This window comes from Pseudopodoces humilis, chromosome 4 (genome assembly GCF_049639895.1).
Source record: "Pseudopodoces humilis isolate 2021_Gansu_Grassland_sample_001 chromosome 4, ASM4963989v1, whole genome shotgun sequence".
NCBI lineage: Eukaryota > Metazoa > Chordata > Aves > Passeriformes > Paridae > Pseudopodoces > Pseudopodoces humilis.
In genome coordinates this window covers 46,199,818-46,220,537 of record NC_142203.1, presented here as the reverse complement: position 1 = coordinate 46,220,537, position 20,720 = coordinate 46,199,818, and positions in this window count along the sequence as shown.

Here is a 20,720-nt window from a genome sequence, read left to right as displayed (position 1 = left end):
GAAAAAAAGGAAAAACTAATGAAACCAGGGGTTAAGTGAATTTAGTTTTGCTCCTTACATAAGTTTTGGTGCTGTAAAATATGGCACATTTTGTACTGTGCGCTCACTCAGAAAGCCAAACAGAAACTTGTCATCATGGTTTGGAGAGCACAAGGCCTCTCCTTTCTCATGTTTCAACTAAACAGTCTCCACTTGGGCTGAGGAACATATCATATATCATAAATCACTCTCTGATAGATATTTGGCAGCTAGTCAGAACCCCAGGCTATTCAACATACAGTATGGAACATTTTTAAGGTGGAATCTAGATTCTGTTACTTGAAGACTTAATAAAATCTCAAAATGTTTTACTACTTTCTGGTACAAAAAAAAAAAAAAAAAAAAGGAATACCTAAGAAAGCAGAATTCTCCATATGGTTTTAGGTTCTGAATAATACATGCACATGTACGTACATACATACCTACCTACACAGGTAATACATACAATGAGTCATGGAACTGTAAACCTGAAGGGTTTATTCAAATGAATGAAAATGAAAAATAAATAAAGGAGCATGATTACAGCTAACCCTTACAGCTACAAAATAGCAAAGGAGTACTGGAATCTATTTTTCATTGGTTAAAGGTCTTAACTATTTCATTGCCTTGGAAAGCGAGCGGTTTTAAGATACCGAAGCACGTGTAGTCCAGATTCTGGTGTGTTTGATAAGAAGATTTCACACAAAGGTTTTTATCATCTCATTTATGAAATGCCATATGCGCATAAGGTGGAGAGAGAACTGATAAGAAAAACGGTGTTGAGTACATAACTGATGGTAATTAACCGCTTCATCAAAGTGCATCACTGGTCAGTTCAGGAAGGCATGCTTTATCATCATTTCAGAGCTGTGGCAGCTCCTAGTAAGCGCGTATTGATTGACAAGGCTATGGAAGAATGGTTTCCCTGGGTTTGTGCAGTGTATCACAGGACACTTACGGGTTAACTTTATGTTTTGGGAACGTGTCGTTGTGTTCTCAATGTACTTAGGCTGAGCAGTTCTTAGAAGGGTGAAATGGAAACAGGAGGAATTGCAGAGCATGTGGTATGGGGGTTGGATTAGAAGAAACAAAGACACATGGGGAAAAAAGAAAGCTGCTGCAAAAAGTCCAGAGCAAGTTAAATCAAAATTAGGTATTTACTGGGTTTTTTGAAGAACAAAGTACTAAGTTCTAAACATGCTTTTTAATTTAGGCTCTAATCTTATTAACATTGGGACAGCAAAAAACATTGCACTTAAAAATAATTTTGTTTACACAGGATTTTTCCAATCTTGTTACATTTATGCAATGTTTTTCAATGTTTTATTTTATATAAAATGAGAATATGAAAAATTATAACACAGTCACTGCTTTCCCTGTGACTGTGACAACCTTAAACAGATTCTCTGCTGAAAAACCACAGCATTTATGCTTAACAAAAATTCAAGTTAGGTTATCTAACTAAGGACAAGCAATCTAGGACCTTCCAATAATAAAGCACTGAAATTTATCTATTTTGCATATTAATTTCTCTCTCTAAAGTTTTCTAAAGCTAGGCATATAAAATTTAACCAGCAATAAACATTGCACATTTCCAAAATGGTCAGTACAATTAAGTGGAGCAAGGATGATCATCCTTGTTATTGACATGTTGTTAGTTTCACTCTTCATCTGATTATCTAGCTGATACAGTGCATTAGTGAAAATACACTTTTCTTCTCTGTAAAAAGACAGTTCTCTGAGTAGGCAGCAGGGTACTTAAAACACCAAGAAATTAGAAGTATTTATTAATTTCTTTCCTTGCTGCTCCTTCAATTCACAGTCTAAATGATTAACATCCTGTTTATATAGATGCATATGCCTACTCAGACATCCTACAATAACATGTTACAAAGGTCATATAGTGCTTTTTATTCTAACCCTTTTTTCCTGTAGCTCTGAATTTAATTTTATCATTTTTCAGTCTTGAAAAAGACTGCACAACTTTGTATTCTTCGTTTATGGTCTCCTTCTACCTGGAGGAGACTATTTATTTATTACTTTGTAGGTCAAGCAGGACATGCTTAGCCCCTGCAGATCTCAAGATTTCCTACCCAACTTTTCTGGTACAAATACATATGTGCATGCTTATAAACTATGTTGCACTCTCTGAGAACTTTGATAAGGGTAAAAGAAAAGGTACAGTCCACAGATTTGCCTATGCTTTACAACTAAGTTTCCAAAATTCCTTTTAAGAATTTGTGAATATATATATTTTAATAAAACAGTAATTTAACATAAATTATTAATTAATACCTCAGCTGCAATAAAATAGAAGAAGTGTAATCCAGTAGACAGAGGTATTGCATGCAGTATTAAATCCTGATAGTCTGGCCCAAATCACCATGAAAATAAACATAATTAATCCTGTAGTTTTAAGAACAAGTTGAATATATAACAAAAAGCTTTACTATCTTTTCAACAAGTAAGGAGATAATGCTCTTCTAAATGCTTCATCTCTGTGTTTGCTTCCACTGAATCACAGAATTTTTAAGACTGAAAAACACCTCTAATATAATTGAGTCCAGCACTTAACTGAGCACTGCCATAGCAAGAGCTAACCCATGTCCCCAAGTGCCATATCTACACTTCCAGGGCAAGTGATTCTATCACTTCCTTGGCAGCCTTCTCCAGTACGTGAACACCCTTTCAGTAAAGAAATTAATCTAGAACTTGTTATTGTCAGAAATTAATTTTGCTTTTTAGATCTATTTTGGTTATATTAAATATTCACAGGAAGAATAAAAGGATTGCCATGGAAAAATCTGTCCACCTCCATAGTGAGGCAGCTCTAACCTGGTACTTTAAAGACCACACTTTGATCTATGTTCTTTTCACCTTTTTCTTTGATCTCAGGTGACTTCTTACACCTGAGAATACTTTATGTTCAGGTTTAAATCTTCAAAAGATTTTTTTAAGTCTACGTATAAAGTTATCTGTCCACTGCCACTGAAAATCAGTAACATGACAACTAATCTATAAGGTATCTTTGAAAGTGTTAGGCTTGTTCTACTGAATAAATTATTAACTATAATTAAACTTTTCATTTCAGTCTTCATCTTCAGTCTGAAACAGAGAAAAGCAAAAATTTCTTTTACTAAGTAATTTTAATGTCCACTCATGCCAACTTTTTAGGGCTGTTACTATTCATAGGGAAATAAAATTCTGTAGACTTGTTAAAATTAATTCTAGAATCTGATTCACACTTAGTTATAATTCCTGTCCACCTCTTTTCTATCCAATGACTGTTTTGAAAGAAATGAATATATATCAGTGGGGGAGAAGGGAAATGGATGCTCATTATTAGAGTCAGTCAGTGTTAGCATTCTTGGCCTTTGAAAGAGCAGCCTTGAAGACTAAAGAGCACTTGATATTTTGGGGAGTGCAAGAACGCTATTCAACATCAATTAAAAAATAGGCAGTATAAAGGGGGAAAACTGTCATGCTAATGAAGATTCTAAGTATTTATCTTCTATAATTCAGTCATCATATTTATTAAACATATCCAGAAACAGCGCTTTCACTGGTGAGGTGAAATAAGAGGTCCCAGACACTCCTTAAGTTATGGACAGACAAAACTTTTGGCTTTGTGTCTGGCAGCACAACTAAAACACGGCATCTTGGAGGAACCAACCTCCTTTTCAAGAGAACTGTCTTGTGTATTTTCTCTTTTTGATGTTCATAAATTGGCCACGGATATGTCCAAACCCTAAAGTGTTTAAACAAAGTGTCAGCTACAGAAGTAAGGTTTTACTGTTTCCTGAATAATCTTTACTCTTCTTCACAGAATGGATCCCAGCCAGCTACCTTCCAAGCTGTGAGAACACTTCCTATAAACTGCTACTTCCATGTGAAGAAAAACAACAGCAGAACCCTTTATAATCACAGGACAGATAAGAACATGAGACAAAAAAGGGGGAAATGAGGGAGTTGCCTCTCCAATGAGTGAGCTAAAACTTGCCTCATTAGAGGTGAAATTTATTAAACTTTTTCTAATTGTAAAAGTTCCACCAAGTCCCCTGGAGAGAAGAACATGTTGAAGACAGTCTGGCTGCACATGGGGCTTCAGGTATATGTAAGCATTTCTGGTAAGGTGATCAGTGAACATCCAAAGCTACAGAAGGCAGTGCTTCAGGGAATGGCAATGAGTTTTGCACTGCATGAGGAGAACCAGAGTGCTCCTAGGAAGCCCTCCCTAGAATTTCTGCAACATTACTCACAACAACTGAATATAGCATTTTATATACACCTAAAAGGCATTTTAACAAACTGGTCTGACTTTTCATAACATTTTGTTTAAACACAGCTATAGAATGGTCTTTTCTGATTTAAAGGGAAAAAAAAATAAAAAAAATCTCTCTTTGAAATTAATTTAATCATCTAATGTTTAACCAGCATAAAAAAAATTATTTTTGGACCTTTTAGCCCCACACTGATTGAGTAAATTAGTTTTCCCAACTTGTGTTATTTAATCTTATGTCTTAAAGAAATTAACTCCCACCATTACTTACCATGCAAAATCTACAGTGTTTTATTTGCTGAAAAGGAAGAAGCAGCTTGGCCAGATTCCTTGGGGAAAGATAGGCTGTCATATTTGAAAAGATTTATTTGTGAAAAAGCACTCAGGATGATTTTTTTTGTGTGTGTAGCCCTCTTTGTTTCTTCTTTGAGCACCATTATCAGAAACTGAGTTTCAGGATTCATTTGAAATCATAATCACAAGAGGTGAAGAAAGAGTTTTCTCTGCAATCATTGGCTCCTCCACTTAGTTATTCAAAATTTCCTTGTAATTATGATTGCATATTTTAAAGTCATGCATCTGGTTCTGCCTCTCCCTCCATTTGTTTCCCTGCTCCCAAGATAATTACATTTTGACAAAAATTTATTGAGACATCTGTTTTTTGCTTCAGATCTCCAGGTCATTCTGCAGCCATAACAGCAGTGCAGCACAGCTCAGCCATTTTCACCAAGGAGGGGGCTGCAGTAACTAAACTGATGGCCAGACTGGGGAGAAATCTCAGTATAAATTTGCCATCTGATTTAAGGTGGAAAGAAAGAGAATACTTGAGTATGGCAGGGGAGATAAAAAGGAGCATCTTTCTGGTAATACTATCCTTCCAGCACTTTTAGTTCACCTCTAATAAAGTTAACCTGCACAAAATCAGCAGTGCCAGCAAGCAATCACTCTGTCGGGAACCTGCTGAATTAGTGCAGCAAGGCATTGGGATGACTGGCAAAAGTAAAAAGAAATTTTAATAACACAGTAGACAGAATCTTAATTAGAACATCTTGTGAAAAAGCAGGCAGGAATAAAGCAATTCATTGAAAGGAGGGGGCCATATGTTGAAATACACAGCCTATGTGTTTAAAACCACTGCCTTTCTGGCTGGCCCTAACTAGGATCTGGGGCACAGTAGTCTAGATTACACCTCAGTATGCGATCCTATCTTGGCTACATTAGAATTTAACACATGCACAAGGAAAATGGTATGATTTAAAGACTGCATGATCAGATGATATTCAGGAGAAGAAGAAGCTAGAATGTTTTATATTTGCTACCACCACAACTTAGTTCTAAAATAAAATGCCAGTCTCTTTCAGTGGTGGTAATGCTTCTTAATTTTCTCCATTCACTTTTAGCATGAGTTACAAATATTGTGTGCGTGATCAGCTATATTTCCCATTTCATGATCTACCAAAATAAAATCTAAAATATTCAGTGAATGTTGACATTAGCCAGAATTTATGTTCAGGGTAGGGAGAACTTTGATTTCTCTTAAATAAAGTTTTTTATTAGGAGTCTAAAGGGCATTTTAATAAACCTCTCCCAAATCCCAAACGAACCATAGTTTATCATTATTAAGCCTCACCTTAGCTAAATCCTACATTGTGAAAAATTTCCTCTCACAAACCCCAAAAATAGCATTTCTAAAGTTAACAGAAAAAATTAGTTTTGCAGCTTATCTTTAAACAGAGAATTATGTACTGTGACACCAGTGTTCTGTTGTCTTACCTCACTTTGTAATCCTGGAGATGTTTCCTTATAGAACAAAAGTTTGTCTTTCAGCTATAGGAAATTACCTGCTCCTTTTGAAGAAGTGTTATTCCCTTCATACTTCAGGGAAAACCACTTAGCTTATGCTTTAGCCATCCCCTTGTTACAGAGGTCATGGGTCAGAAAAGGAGTTACTTTATGAACTACTTTCGTGTGAACTGGAAGTAGTTGGTAGTCACCCCTTGAAAAGAAAGATGAATCACAAATAAATAGATGATGTTCATTGCCTGTAAACTCCATGGACTAAAACAACACACACAGAAAAGAAGTGTTTAGGTTTTTTGGGTATTTTATAATGTGACACAGCAAGTTATTGGGTTAGGCTACTAGGTTTAGAAGGAAATAATGTACAAATGGCAATATGTGATTGCAATTGTGAAGTTAAGCTGGCTTTTACATAGAATTTTTCCTCCACACCTCAAACTGGGGATTTTTGCTTGCTAGACAGTTTTGTGATCAGCAACCTTGGTAAGAAGTTTTATTCCTTTTCCGGTTTCTTTTTTGCCATTTCTGTTTTAATATGCTCTTTGTTGCATCTGAGCAAGTCAGCCTGACTTTGAGAAGTAGTGTCTTTTGGAGAATAGAGGAGGGAAGTACTTATTACCTTACTTATTACCTTACTTATTACCTTAATTCATTCTTGTGTCTCTGGGAAGATAAATGTTTCCTCACCCATGCATGGTCCTGGGGCAGAAGCTGAATGCAAGGTGCTTAAACTGGTGAGCACTTGGCCCATTTCCACATAGTCTTCCACTTCACTTAAACATTCCCCTTGAGAAAATGCCCCTTATTTGATATATGAGGCGTAAATTCAACCTCCATCTTCACTCAGTTTCTGTCATTTATTGAGCTTACATTGCCAGCTGTGCCAAGCCACATCAGCTGGACTAGTGATGAGCCTGTGAGTTTACAGGTTACCCCAAGAGGCCCTGCAAACTTATCTCAAGTGTAGAACACATTTCACTATCAGATGAGATCTTTCAGATGAGACAGGCAGAGAAGCTGCTTTTCTTTTTGCAGCATGAGGAAAGTGTACGGTTGGGAGCAGCTTATAAAAGCCTACTTAAAAACAAAAAAGGACCTCAAGAGCAGTTGTCTTCTCTTATAATGTGCTCTTATTATGTGTTCTTATTATATGTTCTCCGGACACTAACATGATGACCTAAGGTATTTCTACTTAAAACCAAACTGAATGTGCAATAAAGAAGAAAGAAAAATAAATAAACAAAAAAACGCACAAAGCATTCGCACATTCCTTGATTTTCCTCTCACTGATAGAAAAAAATACAGTTTGTTTAGCTTCATGAAATCTCTGACAATGGACATAGACAAAAAGAATTAAATGTATATAGGAGAAAGGAAGACTTAAAACCCTACATGTTTTTAAAACCAGGTGTTTTACAGGCTGCTCAGATTTGGTAAATGTTACAATAGTAATGACCACTCTATAACTGTATAACAGGACTCATTCATAATTTTTTTCCCATGCCATTGTTCAGAAAGACACAATATTTGTGCTTTATGAAAACATAAATGTTTCTGTAAGTATGCTCTTATTTGTTGGCTGTTCTGTGTTCCTATGTTTTGATGCATCTGTTTATGCCACATTTGCTATGGCAAGTTTTGTCTGACACAGGAAGCATTTTTATTTCTGAATTATTAATACACAAACATGAACTGTGATTGAACAAGAGCCATTGAAACTCAGGTTTTAGTGAGTATAATGTTTTGGTTTAATCTAATAAATGAAACAGAAAGTCTTTCTTGATCACTCAAAATGCTCTGTTTTTACAAGTAGCAATATCAGGATGCTTCAGGAATATATGTAGTAAAATAATACAGAAAAATATAATTATTGTTATCATACAGGTTGTATCTGCACAGTTCATCCTAGGTTTTGGCTCAATTGGCTTTTTGGAAATACATTAATCCCACAATAGCTGTCACTTCTCTAAAGGCATTTGTACAGTGAGACCAGCAATACTGTTATTCTTACTCTACCTCTCACTGATGTTGGGTTTCTTTACTGTGCTCCCACTCTGAATCTAAATTCACTTCTGCTCTAAAAAAACTCTCAACATACTGTGTTCCAACCTGTGTGTCTCTGAATTGTAACATAAAATAGTGCAATTCTTTAAGGCCCAGGAAGAAGAAAAATATTTTAGTTGTTCTAATACACAATCTTGAGACTCAGTCATTAGGCACAATACCCTAAATCCCACCCAAGAGACATTTTTTTCCTTCTTGATCGCAAGATATGGTTTTGTATTTTCTTTAAAAAATATGCATAAAAAAAAATTATTTTGTTGTTGTTGGCTTCAAGCATGCAATATCACAACACCTGAGTGTCTTGTGACATGAGAATTACCACAATGAACTGGCATGTGTGGGAATGCTATCTGTGGAAAGATCTGAGTGATCTACAGCCTGATTTTGGAGTTCCAGATCCTGAAATACCTGCCAGTACTGCAGGTGATGTCAAACATTTGAGTGTACCAAAAAAAGTCTGAAAAACAGCAAGCTCTGTTTAAAGCATAACTTTTCTATTGCCGGTGCCTTCACCAGGAACTCCTGTGACAGGGCTCCAGCCCACTTCTGTGTATTTCCCTTCACTCCAAAATTGCTGTGTGGGACAGGAAAAACACCTGGCTTCCGGCATCATCCTATTCCAGTGCTGTATTATTAGTCTTATGAATTGTTTTGTATATCATCTCCACCTCTTTGCAGTCATGTACAAACCTCTTCTTATGGCTTGAAAGTATTAAAATAATTTTTTAAAAAATCATTCATCTTAGCTAGTCTCTCTACAGCTTCCATTGAACAAAGGGTCACGCTATTTTTTCCTCATCCCTGGGAAGAGTGTGCATATGTAGTGACAGCCTCTGGCAGGTTAGATCAGCCCTTAGCTCACTGCACACAGAGAGAACTGTAGTTACTCATATTCTCTGTGCTGTTAAAACATGTGCAGCAGCTAGAATTTTTGCTGTTGGACAGCTTAAAAAAGAAAAATATTCAATCTATTCTTTTTTCCTTAGAAATAAAAAGAGCCTGTCTTTCTTCTGATGACCAGAATGTGTGAGGCAAGTGATCAGTTCTACTGCGTAAGTTTTACCTACCACTTCTGAGTCTTCATTTCCTTGTCATTAATGAGTCACAGGGCTTGCTGCTCCCTCTGCCCTCAAAGTAGCTTGCACAGCAACAGTAATGTCTGTCTCCACTCTTCCACTTCAATAAATGACTGGACATTTTCTCTTCCTGTTACTGAGCTAGAGCCTTTTCAAAGGAAACTGCCATGCATCTTGTTTTGGAAGTTAACAAGAGAGTTATTTCATAGTGCTTAGATAAGCAAACCCACAGCCCCAGGCTGGCTCTGTCCCCTCTGCTTCAGCTCCCACAATTTATTCCCCTTCTAAGTGCAGCCATTGAGAAGCTCATTATTTCCTCCATTACTTCATTCAAAGAACCATCTCTCATCAAAAACATAATAGAACGAATTTTGCATGAGTTGTTCCACAATGTCATATCAACTGTGGCTAGAAAAACTTTCCTTTTTTCTTGCAGCACAAAGTTCAGCTACCTAACCTCTAATCCTGAGAGTAGATTGGACAAAGGAAAATGACAAGCATACTGTACTGAATGTGTGTGTCAAAGTGTTGGTATGAGTTTACCTCTGTGGAAGAATTTAGTGTGCACTGTGCTAGACACAGATGGCTCCAACAGACCCATCACAAGACACAGCTGAACCCATCAGCCAAGTTGTGACACCTTGTGGAAAACATATTTAAGAATGAGCAAAAAATATTGCACAGGCAGTGAAGAATGAGGAAAAAAGTCCGAGGAATCAACCTGTGAACAACAAGGTCAGAAAAGGAGATGGAGGAAGAGATGGATCAGACTACACTGGAGCACTTAATTCCCTTTTAACTGATGGGAGGAATACACCAGAACAGATATCCTCACTGCTGGCCATGGAGTACCCCATGTTGGATCAGGTGCTTATCTCCTGAAGGCCTGTTTTGTGTGAGTTACCTCACCTTAGAGCAGGTGAGGAGGAAGAAGCAGCAGAGAGGAGCTGCTGTGGGCAGAGTGTAACTCCCTAATCCCTGTCTTCCTGTGCTTCTATGGGAAGGGGTAAGGTAGAGGATTTGGAATGAAAGAGTGAAGTTTTACTTTGGAAAACAGGGGAGGTGTGGGGAAAGAGGTTTTAGCTTTTGTCTTTGTTTCTCACCACTCTCTTTTTAAATTTATATAAATCAAATTAATTTTCCATATGCCAAGTATGTTTTGCTTGTGAGGGTAATTTTTAAATGATGTCTGTACTTATCTCAATCCAGCAGCTTTTTCATCTTATTTTCTCCCCTCAGTCCTTTTTGAGAATGAGGAGTGAGAAAGCAGATGGACAGGGGTCTTGCAGCCAGAAAAGGTCAACCCACCAAAGACACAAAAGGAGAAATTCTGATTTCGAGACAGTTGAATCTCCAGCATACACATACAAAGAGTTTACCTGCACGAAGTTCATCAAAAATTTGAATAGCCTGATAAGGAAAGAAAAGAAAAAAGTAAAACCACCCTTTTTCTTTTTAGAAAAGCAAACCCAGAATTAGGTAGGATTAGGTAGAATTCTGGAAATATTTCAATAGATTACTGAAAAATAATTAAAATGCACATAGCAAATCAAAGTTTGAAATAAAATCTGATGGAGCCTCTCAAACAGAAATACACCTTTTATAACCAAACTTGGATAATATACAGAGTTTATTTTGAAAGTATAAGGTACAAAGGTATAACGAAAACCTCCAAATAATTCCTGTTTCCACCACTTTTACAACAACCATTTTAACCTATTCCTTTGTTACTTTCTTATCAGTAAGTCATTCCTCAGCAGTAACACTGAAAGATAACAGAAGGAATTAAAACATTACATGTTCATGAACAGACATCCACAAAAGGCGCTAAGTAACACAGTATGGTACCAGTCTGGTTTGAAATCCAATCATGACAGTTTAGTTAATTTTATCCAGATATTCTTATTTTGATATGAATATAATTTTTGCATTGGGTGGAAAAACAGCTTAAGAAAATATGCAGAAAAAAATTATTTTATTTGAATCCAAGAGCTGAAGACTCTACCATTTATTTTGATTGCATATTAGTAATATCAATCTTTAAAAATTAAAATCTACTTTTTTTTTTTTTAATTTGAATTGCACATCTTCAGCTTAAAGACATCTTCTTACCACTGTTTATAATATATATTTGATAAAGAAACCAGGTCAAGCACTCTAAATTTCCCAGAATCCTTTTTCTGAATTCCAAGTATATAAAATATTTCTTCCTCCAAGATGATCTGCTTTTGCTGTTGATGTTCAGCTTTGAACTATCACAACCACATTACTTTCACTATCATTTCAGACACATGTAAAAGCCACAGCAACTCCCCAGTTGGCTGGCTGGAAGGTAGGAAGGCTCTGAAGAGGAGTCTGAACAGTCTGGATCAATGGGCCAAGACCAGTGGTATGAGCTTCAACAAGTCCAAGTGGAAGGTCTTGCCCTCGAGTCATAACACCCCCAATCAAAAATGCAACAGGGCCAGGAAAGAGCAGCTGGAAAGCTGCTTAGTGGAAAAAGAGCTGGGGTTGCTGGTCAACAGGGGCAGAGCATGTGCCCAGGTGGCCAAGGCCAGTGACATCCTGGCCTGACTCAGCAGCAGTGTGGCCAGCAGGACCAGGGAAGAGATCATTCCCCTTCCTTGGAAATGTTCAGTTTTGGGCCCCTAAGGACAAGAAGGACACTGAGGCGCTGGAGTCTACAGAAGGGGAACGAAACTGTTGAAGCATCTGGAGCACAGGTTTAATTTTGGAGTGGCTGAGGAAACTGGGGCTGTTTAGTCTGGAGAAAAGGATACTCAGGGGAGACCTTACTGTGTTCTAGATCTATCTGAAAGGAAGCTGTAGCAAGGTGGTGGTCAGTCTCTTTTTCTAGACAACTAGTGATGGAACAAGGGAAAGTGGAATCAAGTTGCACCAGAGGAGATTCAGGTTGGATATTAGGAAAAATTTCTTTACTGAAAGAGTGGTTAAGTACTGGGACAGGTTGCCCAAGGAAGTTGCAGTCACCATGGAATTGTTAAAAAAAAACCAAAGAACTAGACTTGCTACTTTTTGATAAAGTTTCGTGGGCATGGCACTATTTAACTGAAGGTTGGACTTGATGGTCTTGGAGATCTTTTCTAGCCTTGATGGTTCTATAATTAACTCCTTTGGATTTTTTCAGTTCTCTTTACTCTCTATGATATAGTTATTTTTCAAACTAACCATTCAAACTATAACATTTTTTCAGGCTTTTGGAATTTCTATAGTACTTAATATTTTTAAGTTAATATATTGCATAGAATCATGAAATAGTTTGGGTTAGGAGGGACCCTAAATATCATCTACTTTCAATTCCATATTTCAATACTTGCAGATATGAATAGCCTTTGACTCTCTTTGAGGACTGCTCTCTGGCTGTGCTTTGCAAATAGTGCTCTTCATCCTCAGCAAAGAAATGAGAAGCATGTCAACACCCTGATGACATACAGGGGCTTTCTGCTTCTTTGCAAATAGGAACACCTCTAAGGTGCACTTTAAGGGAGCACTTCTTTGGAATCAGTCTTTCCAACATCATTATGAAATTTTCATCATCATCAATTGCCCTGTTTCACTGTAAGGGTTTCTTTGTTCATAATGCTTCTCTTTATTCTGAGCCCTCTAAACAACATTGCTCTTTAAAAATCTTCTGTTTCCCTTTATCATTTTTGCCATGTTACATCTCTCCTTTTTTGTACATCTCTTTAGCAGACAGCTTCTCTTCTTTCCTTCCTTTCTTGTTTTTGTTTTTTTTTTGATGACTTTCAGTTTTGGTTTGTTTTGGTTTTGTTGCTGTTCTTGCTGTTGACTTTTGGATTTTTTGAAACATAGTATTCAGATTCATCAGAGAAGATGTCAGATTATTTTCTTTCTGCTTGAGAGGACTGAAATCCTAAATTAGTCATGAAAGTGTTCAAGCCATAAAAAAAATCTTGCAAGGTGATTGTGAAAGTAGTTGTTAGATCACCATCAGCATTAAATATCTTATTTTGTGCTGAATTAGTTAGTTGCTGTCTAGGAGAAAAAGGTATATCCAGTCAGCATAAATCCAATCAGAAGACAAATATCTTCTATGTGTTTAAGGTAACTAAACACATAGTAAATGAGAGCAGAAGTTGCAACTCATTCTACGCATGTTAACAGCAATAGATGAGGTTGGCTCTGAGCACATTATTGGCAAAAAAATATGATTTTAAAAAGTTTGCACTCTATGAAGCTCACAAATTCCCTCACAAATGATGTAGATACTAGGCAGACTGAAAAATGGCAACAACTTGTTCAATAGTGTCTAAGGCACCTCTTAATTATTTTTAGACAATGCTTGGGTTTTCCATCCCAGCCTTTTGAACTAGGCACCAAATCCCATCTAGCAGGTAGTTTCCTCATTGGCAGTTTTTGACAGCGAAAAAAAGGAAAAACATCAGGCAAGACCAACATGAGTTCTCCTCCTGCCACTCTTGATCCTCTCAATGTCAGAACAGACCACAATTCAGCAGTACATTCCTGCCCTTTGTTGGCAGCAGTTCCTATCACCACCTTACAGTGTTTGCCCTGCAGCTTCGTTCATCAGCCCACCTCTGCTGTGCTCTCAGAGCAGCTGTTCAGCTGCAACATGCAACAACCACTGTATGGGACGCTTGGTTTCGTTTAAAGCTGGTTCACATTCATTGGTGAGACGACTTGCCATCCAGATATACATCCAGATATACATCTCTTCAGCTTTTTTAAATTTTGATCACTTCCAATGAAAGCATGCTTTAGAGAACTTTGTCACGAAACAGGGATTTGATATGGGAACAAAGGCTTTTATCCAGGTTCTGAATCAAAATCAAAGGTACAATCAAAATAGAAACAGAACTGCACTGATCATGCAAATTGTGCAAAGGAATGACAAAAATCAGTTAACTTGATAACATTTCCTCCAGCTGAAGAATTAGTTTTTGCCTGTTAGTATAACCAACATCACAGAAATAACTGAAAAGAAAGAACTTAATGCGGAACATGAAAATAGTAAATGGGGATAATGTCAAAAAATTGTAACACTCAATTTGGGGAACTTTATTCTGCAATTATTACTGCATGTGGTGCTCAGCATTTTCAGGGGCCTGCTGCAGAGGAAATGTACTGTTTATATTGGATCAGGCGTCTCAGCTGTGAACCCCCAGGTACAGAGCCCAAATATGGAGTTATATAGTTTTCAGGAGAATTTTTTATCTTTTCCCTAAGTATCTGATTTCTTAACTAAATTGGTTAAGGTTGTCTTGACTGGAAAAAGCTTGCACCTTTCCAAATTCCTCTTCAGAGAGGAAGTCTCAGCACTAAGATTCAATCTAACGCTACAATTTCAGCAATGCAAAGGCTCTGGCTTTGAGCAGAATTAAATCATTAATATTTTCTTTTTTCCTACAACTGCTAAGGTGATGACATCCCTGGAAATCAATAAATAAAAACTCTATTTATTTCATGACCAGGCCAGATATTCTGCTTAATCAAAGACCAGTTGTGGAAATTAGATGATTCTACATATTTCAGGAACAGCAAAGCAGAGCAGTACCAGGAGCCAAGGCAAACAGGTCAATGTTTTCATTCTTTGCAAGGTTTCTGACTTGCAAGAAAACTTTGACTTTAGAGGAAGTTATTTTGGTTCCTTCATTCAAGTCAGAAAACTTTAGCTTGAAGAATTTGAGACCCATTAAAACTCTTAATATCATCGAGTGACTTCCACGGAGAGAGAAAGCACTGATCATCACTGAAACTTTGTGAAAACAAGCTGTTAGAAGGCTGAAAAATCTAGTTCTTCAAAAAATGTGGACAGAGCTTGTAATAGTAGTTTCGTACTTATATTAGTGGGAGCACCTAGAACTCTCAGTGAAATCTGGGGGCATAAGTTGCTATAAGGTAAATAAGTGCTGTTATCCTATTTGATCATATAGAATCAAAGATACAGGAAAGTTAAAGCCTAGCTATTCCAGCTTTCAGCCTCCATAGGCTTTCATTTATAAAGTGATTATTGGAAATCATCATTCAGGAGACTGTACTTCCACTAAGAGCACTCACAACTAAGCCTTTGGTGACATACATATGTATTTTACCTGCAAATCAACTGGAAAGTTCAATATGTAGCTGTCAAAACACAACCTTGAAATTACACTGGCTGCAAGGGCTATTTTATCTTATGAAACAACATTAAAAATTGTTGAGTCCGCATGAACTTTATATTTTCTGGCATCTGCTCTGTGCTTTACTAAGAGCTAATGATGATGATTGTGATTTGGCCCATACCTCTCAGGAAGTGCCTGCATTTTTTTTTTAAAGAAGATTTTTAATTCAGCCCAAATATCTTTACTCTGTACAGGTGTCATCCATGTACCTGAATAGTGACACGCAAGACCACGAGCAGAACATTTAAGCTTGGTGTCGTTAGAACAGGCTGGATAGAGGCATTAGAGACCAAGTTCCTGCTTATAGACTGTTTTAAATATTTCTGCCTTTAATCTCCTAGGGATTCTGTGGTACAGCACCTGGGAACTACCAGAGTGTTCCATATATCAGCAGCCACTATGCCAAGAACAGAGCAGTTTAGTCCTAGTCTCTTTCTTTTCTTGTCTTACCCTAATATCATCCTCCTGGGAGCCTCTGAACAATTATCAAAATTCAAAGTGAATTAACTTGTAAATGTATAAGATAGTAGGGATTTCTGTTCTTTGCATGAAACATCACAAGCCTGAACACATGGGCTGTAAATCTATAAACTGCTGTGAAGGGGTCTTGCATATCCCCTTAAAAGAATAATGATGTGTCAGGAAAACTAGCTACTAGAAGGCCATCATTGTATTACTCAACTTATCTTCTCTATTCCACTCCTTTACAGAAGTGTTCCAAACAGCCACAAGATTTCTTAGGACCAAAGACCAAAAGCCACTGTCCTAAAGGAACCCACCATCCACAGCATGAACTGTTGGAGCTTCCTATTGAAACATCAATCCAGGCTTGCCAGGGCCCCATGGCTCTTGCTGCTGTCTCCTCCTGAGCAGAGCGGTCCTGACACCTGTAAAGGCACAGTCATCCTAGTGTGATGCTAGCTCACCATGCCCAGAAGGCACTCAGCAAAGCTTAAGAGGTGAACATCTGATTGCAGTGATTTTTTTGCATGATCTGCTTACCTCATTTCACATCATCTAAAGTGCCTCAGTTCAACTGCAGCCCACATATTAATATTTCCAAGTTGTGCAAGCTCTGAGTCTTAGAGGCATCATGTTATATTCAGTTAATTTTCTTATTACTGAGTGTATTTGATGAGTACTGTGGTGTGTGTCCTCCTCTCCTGTTCAAAGTCCAAACAAACATACAGACATTTGATATTTCAGGTATTGGATACAAAGTGAATTCCTATATCACATTCTCTCAAACGATGGACTGAGGGTGGGGAGAGATTAAGACACCTAAAGAGAAGAAAAAAAAAAAAAAAAGGCAACAAGAGGAAAAAAATCCAAAACATCACCAAGGAAAACCCACAATTTTATCCTTGCATTCTTGTCTCCATGAAACAGAAAATACACTCAGCTTCTAATGTGATCTATCACAGATCCACATTTTCTGGTCTGTGAAACAAATCTACTATAAGCAACTGTGACTTTTTTTCAGTGTACTTTAGCAGAAAAATACACTGAGGGAAGTATTTCAATCTCAAATAATTTGGGAGAGAGGTGTTTTACAGCCAGAATAATGCCTGAGAAGTGTTTAAGTACTAAAGCCCCCACCCTACTCTTGGATGACCTCGTTGCATTGTGTGGCATTTCAGTGCTTTAACTGGGGGAAACATTTGTTTCTTGAAACATCAGCAATTATCTGATCAGAGAGTTTCTGAAAATTGAATAGACAGCTGCTTAATATTAATATGGTTCCAGCTTCACAGTGCTACAGAGCTTGATTTGTCAGTTAGGCAGAGATATATCTCTCACCCCTGCCCCAGTCCTGTGGTGTATCAGACTTACTTGCTTGTCTGCCCACAGCAATGTGTGCTGGTTTTGGCAGCTGCAGTGCATCTAAATATAGCCAGTGGAGACCATTATTTTAGTAGTGAGCATCATCTTAACTGCAGAAACTATTTTCTGCTTTGAACATCTGCTTTCACCCTAAGGCACCTACCTCAGGGGAAAAAAGATAAAGGTATACATATTAAGGCCTGGAAAATAAATACATGTTCACCTTAATTAAGGTGCCCTGACAGCAATACAGGTGGTTTTTAATAAGACTTGTTAAAAATCAGTTAAGGCATTTGAATTGACTCCCAGTGGCATAAGTCAGCTTTACCAGAGGAGAGGTCACACCTACTCCTCAATCCCTTTTTTTTTTTTTTAAAAGCAGCAAGTTCTGTTTAGATATTGCATAACAGCATGTGCAGAGACCATGTAAGATAATATGAAAATTGATATGAAATATGAAAGTTGATATGAAAAACTGGTGGTGCCTTAGAGCTCCCATATGTTTTTTTCTTAAGTTTCATATTTGACAATGTCCTGTAACTGTTCATTCCATTCTTTGTCTGAAGAACATACTGATATGAGAGAGAAAGAAAAGTGGACCAGGGTACAATATAACAGTGAATGCCATAAAAGGTAAATTGAGTTCAATACACACTTGAATTCTTGCTCAGCTCTTTACAGCTCGCAGCAGCTCAGTCCATCAATATTTGCAGGTAATAGCCTTGGTAATAGTGGCTGCTCTCATGTCAAAGACCTTAAATCAATTGTTAGTGGACACTCTAAAGCTGTTTTTGCCAGGCAGAAGTAGGATACCTCTTCTAATGATGATCTTGGTTAGGTCCTGCTTACGTCTGTCGAAGTCTGACAATGCCAACAGTTTGCTTTAGACTTGTCTCTGTTGATAAATCTTAATGGACATAGTTCTACCATTTCTTAGAGTGACTTATACAACCTATCTATGAAACAATCCATTGGTTACCTTACCAGGAAGACTTCAGGCTGTGGCTCTCTTGAGTGGAGATCTGACAACGTGCATGAGAATCGCCTGTATAGCAGCAATGTTCCTACCTCCAGCAAATTCCAGACAACATTTGGTTCAGTCCTGAGCGTTCAATAACCTCGTGTTCATAGACACTCCTGGATGTGACTCAAATACTGGCAGTTAAACACTCCCAAGGGTCCCCCAAGCACTCAGGAGAACAGATCCAAAGAAAGAAACAGAGTATCAAGGGAACAGCCCCAAACCAACAGATGCCCATGGGCTGAGGCTCACAAGCAAGATGCTAAGACTATGTTTGCTTTAACCGTTACCCAAGAAACCAGAAGCTGTTTGACAAACAGTTTTACTGTGCGAATTTAGATCTGTAACTAGCATAGAAATTAAGATAAGACTCAAAAAAGAAACGCAAATATAGCAAAGACTTTCATGCAGTGACTTAAGGAGTAAAAATCTTTGAGGTGGCACTGCACAAATTTAATTTGTTGCTTGTGCATGTGTTTGGATCTGGTGTCAAGGTTTATGTTATTTTTCAATTATAATTTTTAAGCATATGGGAAAATACACAAAAAATAACACTGGGCTTGGAAAAAAAAAAATTGTCTGTCCACTTCTTCTCAAAAATCTTGTTAATGGGAAAGCAGGCAGGCCTGAACCAGGAGTGTTCCCCTTCCTGTAAGACTGCTAAGTTGCAAGTCAGGGTCTTTTCATTCTCTCCTTCCTGCTGTGTTCATACTGGTGTTCTAGGACACCGTATTGTGTATCTTGAGCATGGCATTGCAGCCCGGGCTGTGGCACTGGCAGTCTCAGGCAGCTGCCATTCTCTTTCCAGCTGTTTGCATCAGTGCCACCATACAACTAGCACCAAAGTTGCGCAGGATTGCTGCAGGCTCCATCAGCCACACGCTTTGCAGTGGGCTGAAGAGCACCTGGAGAAGTAGGGCATTTTTTTTTCAGAGAGGGGAGGTACAACTGAACTTAATTGTCTCTGGATAATTCAGGAAAGTTTTCTGGTTTGGAGCTTTAAACATGGAACTGAAGGCCTTAATAAAGTCTTCAAATCATGGGCAAATGGCAACATTCAATGCAACCCCAGTAGGAGAAATCATTTCAATTTCCTACATTTTCATGCCTGACAATTTGTTTTGGAAAGACACACACACAAAGAAGGGCCTCCCACAAAAAAAAAATAGTATATTTAATAAACAAATGGTCTTTGTGTTAACAAACCAGTAGAGAAAAATAGAAAAAAAAAATTCTATTTTTCACACTGCTGGTTTCAGCTGGATAAAGCTTATGGTCTAGAAACTGAAGAATACTTTTATCTAAGTATATGGAGAGCTGTGTTGCTTCACTGTGGGACAAAATTTGATGATTTATATATAATCCAGTTTTTACAATATTATCCCACCAGTCTTTTGGCCATATTTATGTTTCTTGTTAACTGTTGGTACTAGTTTATGGAATCCTCGTGGTCTGAGGAGAAAACTGTCTATTTACCAGAACAATAACTGAATGAAGCATCCCATAGATACATCAAATTCACATTCATGAATTCACATTTGTAGAGTTGAAGGATTTTGACTTGAGATAAAGACTTCTGGTTTCAGGAGGAATTTTGGGAAGATTAGATCATACTGTCTTTATTCAACAAAAATGTAATCATGAAGACAGTTCAGAAATCAAAGATTGACTGTCACAAATCAGTAACATTAAAACAAAACAGAGGGGTCCTGACCTTCTGCTGTTGTGCTCAATCTTACATCACAGGAGATGCAGTTCAGACTGATGCCTTTTTCTGGTCCCTAAAATCATGAGCCAGATACAATTAGGTGATAAAAATGAAGTTACCTTTTATGAAGGGTCCCCTCAGATGCACAACATGCTGAAATACAGGCTGAAAATATGCCAAAGATGCACAGGTGACATAGAGCAAGTACAGTTTTATAAATTTAGCAAATTAGCATATTTGACAAGAATTCCCACTTAGAATCATGGGTATTGAAGTTCTACCCTCTTCTGTAGCCCCCCTTCTTTGCTAATTGTTTATGGGAGATTGTCTTGACCTTAGTTCTCAGAAAATAGGATAGGCGCCTAGGAATGAGGTCTGTCTTTCTGTCAAATGGAATAGGAAACTACTAGTATGAATCTATAGTTACACATCAGGTACCGAGCTACAAGTATAAGTGAAGAATATATAAAAGCAAAAATCCATTTGGCATCAAGATCATCTGTATAATTACTAGGGCTCATTGAATATGATGATGAAAACAAAATGTAAAATTTTAATTGTGCTGATTACCTGATTATATCTCCTTTTGTTCTTTTTCTCCTCTCTTTTCAGTGTAAGCCAAGCCCAAATGTGTGCAAACAAATATCTTAAAATCTAATCTAGGTGTACACAGAACTCTGTAAGTTGTCCCATGCAATCAGGCTACAAGGTTTAAGGGTTGTTTCTAAGATATTACCAATTATGACTCTTAGAGACAGAAAAGAAA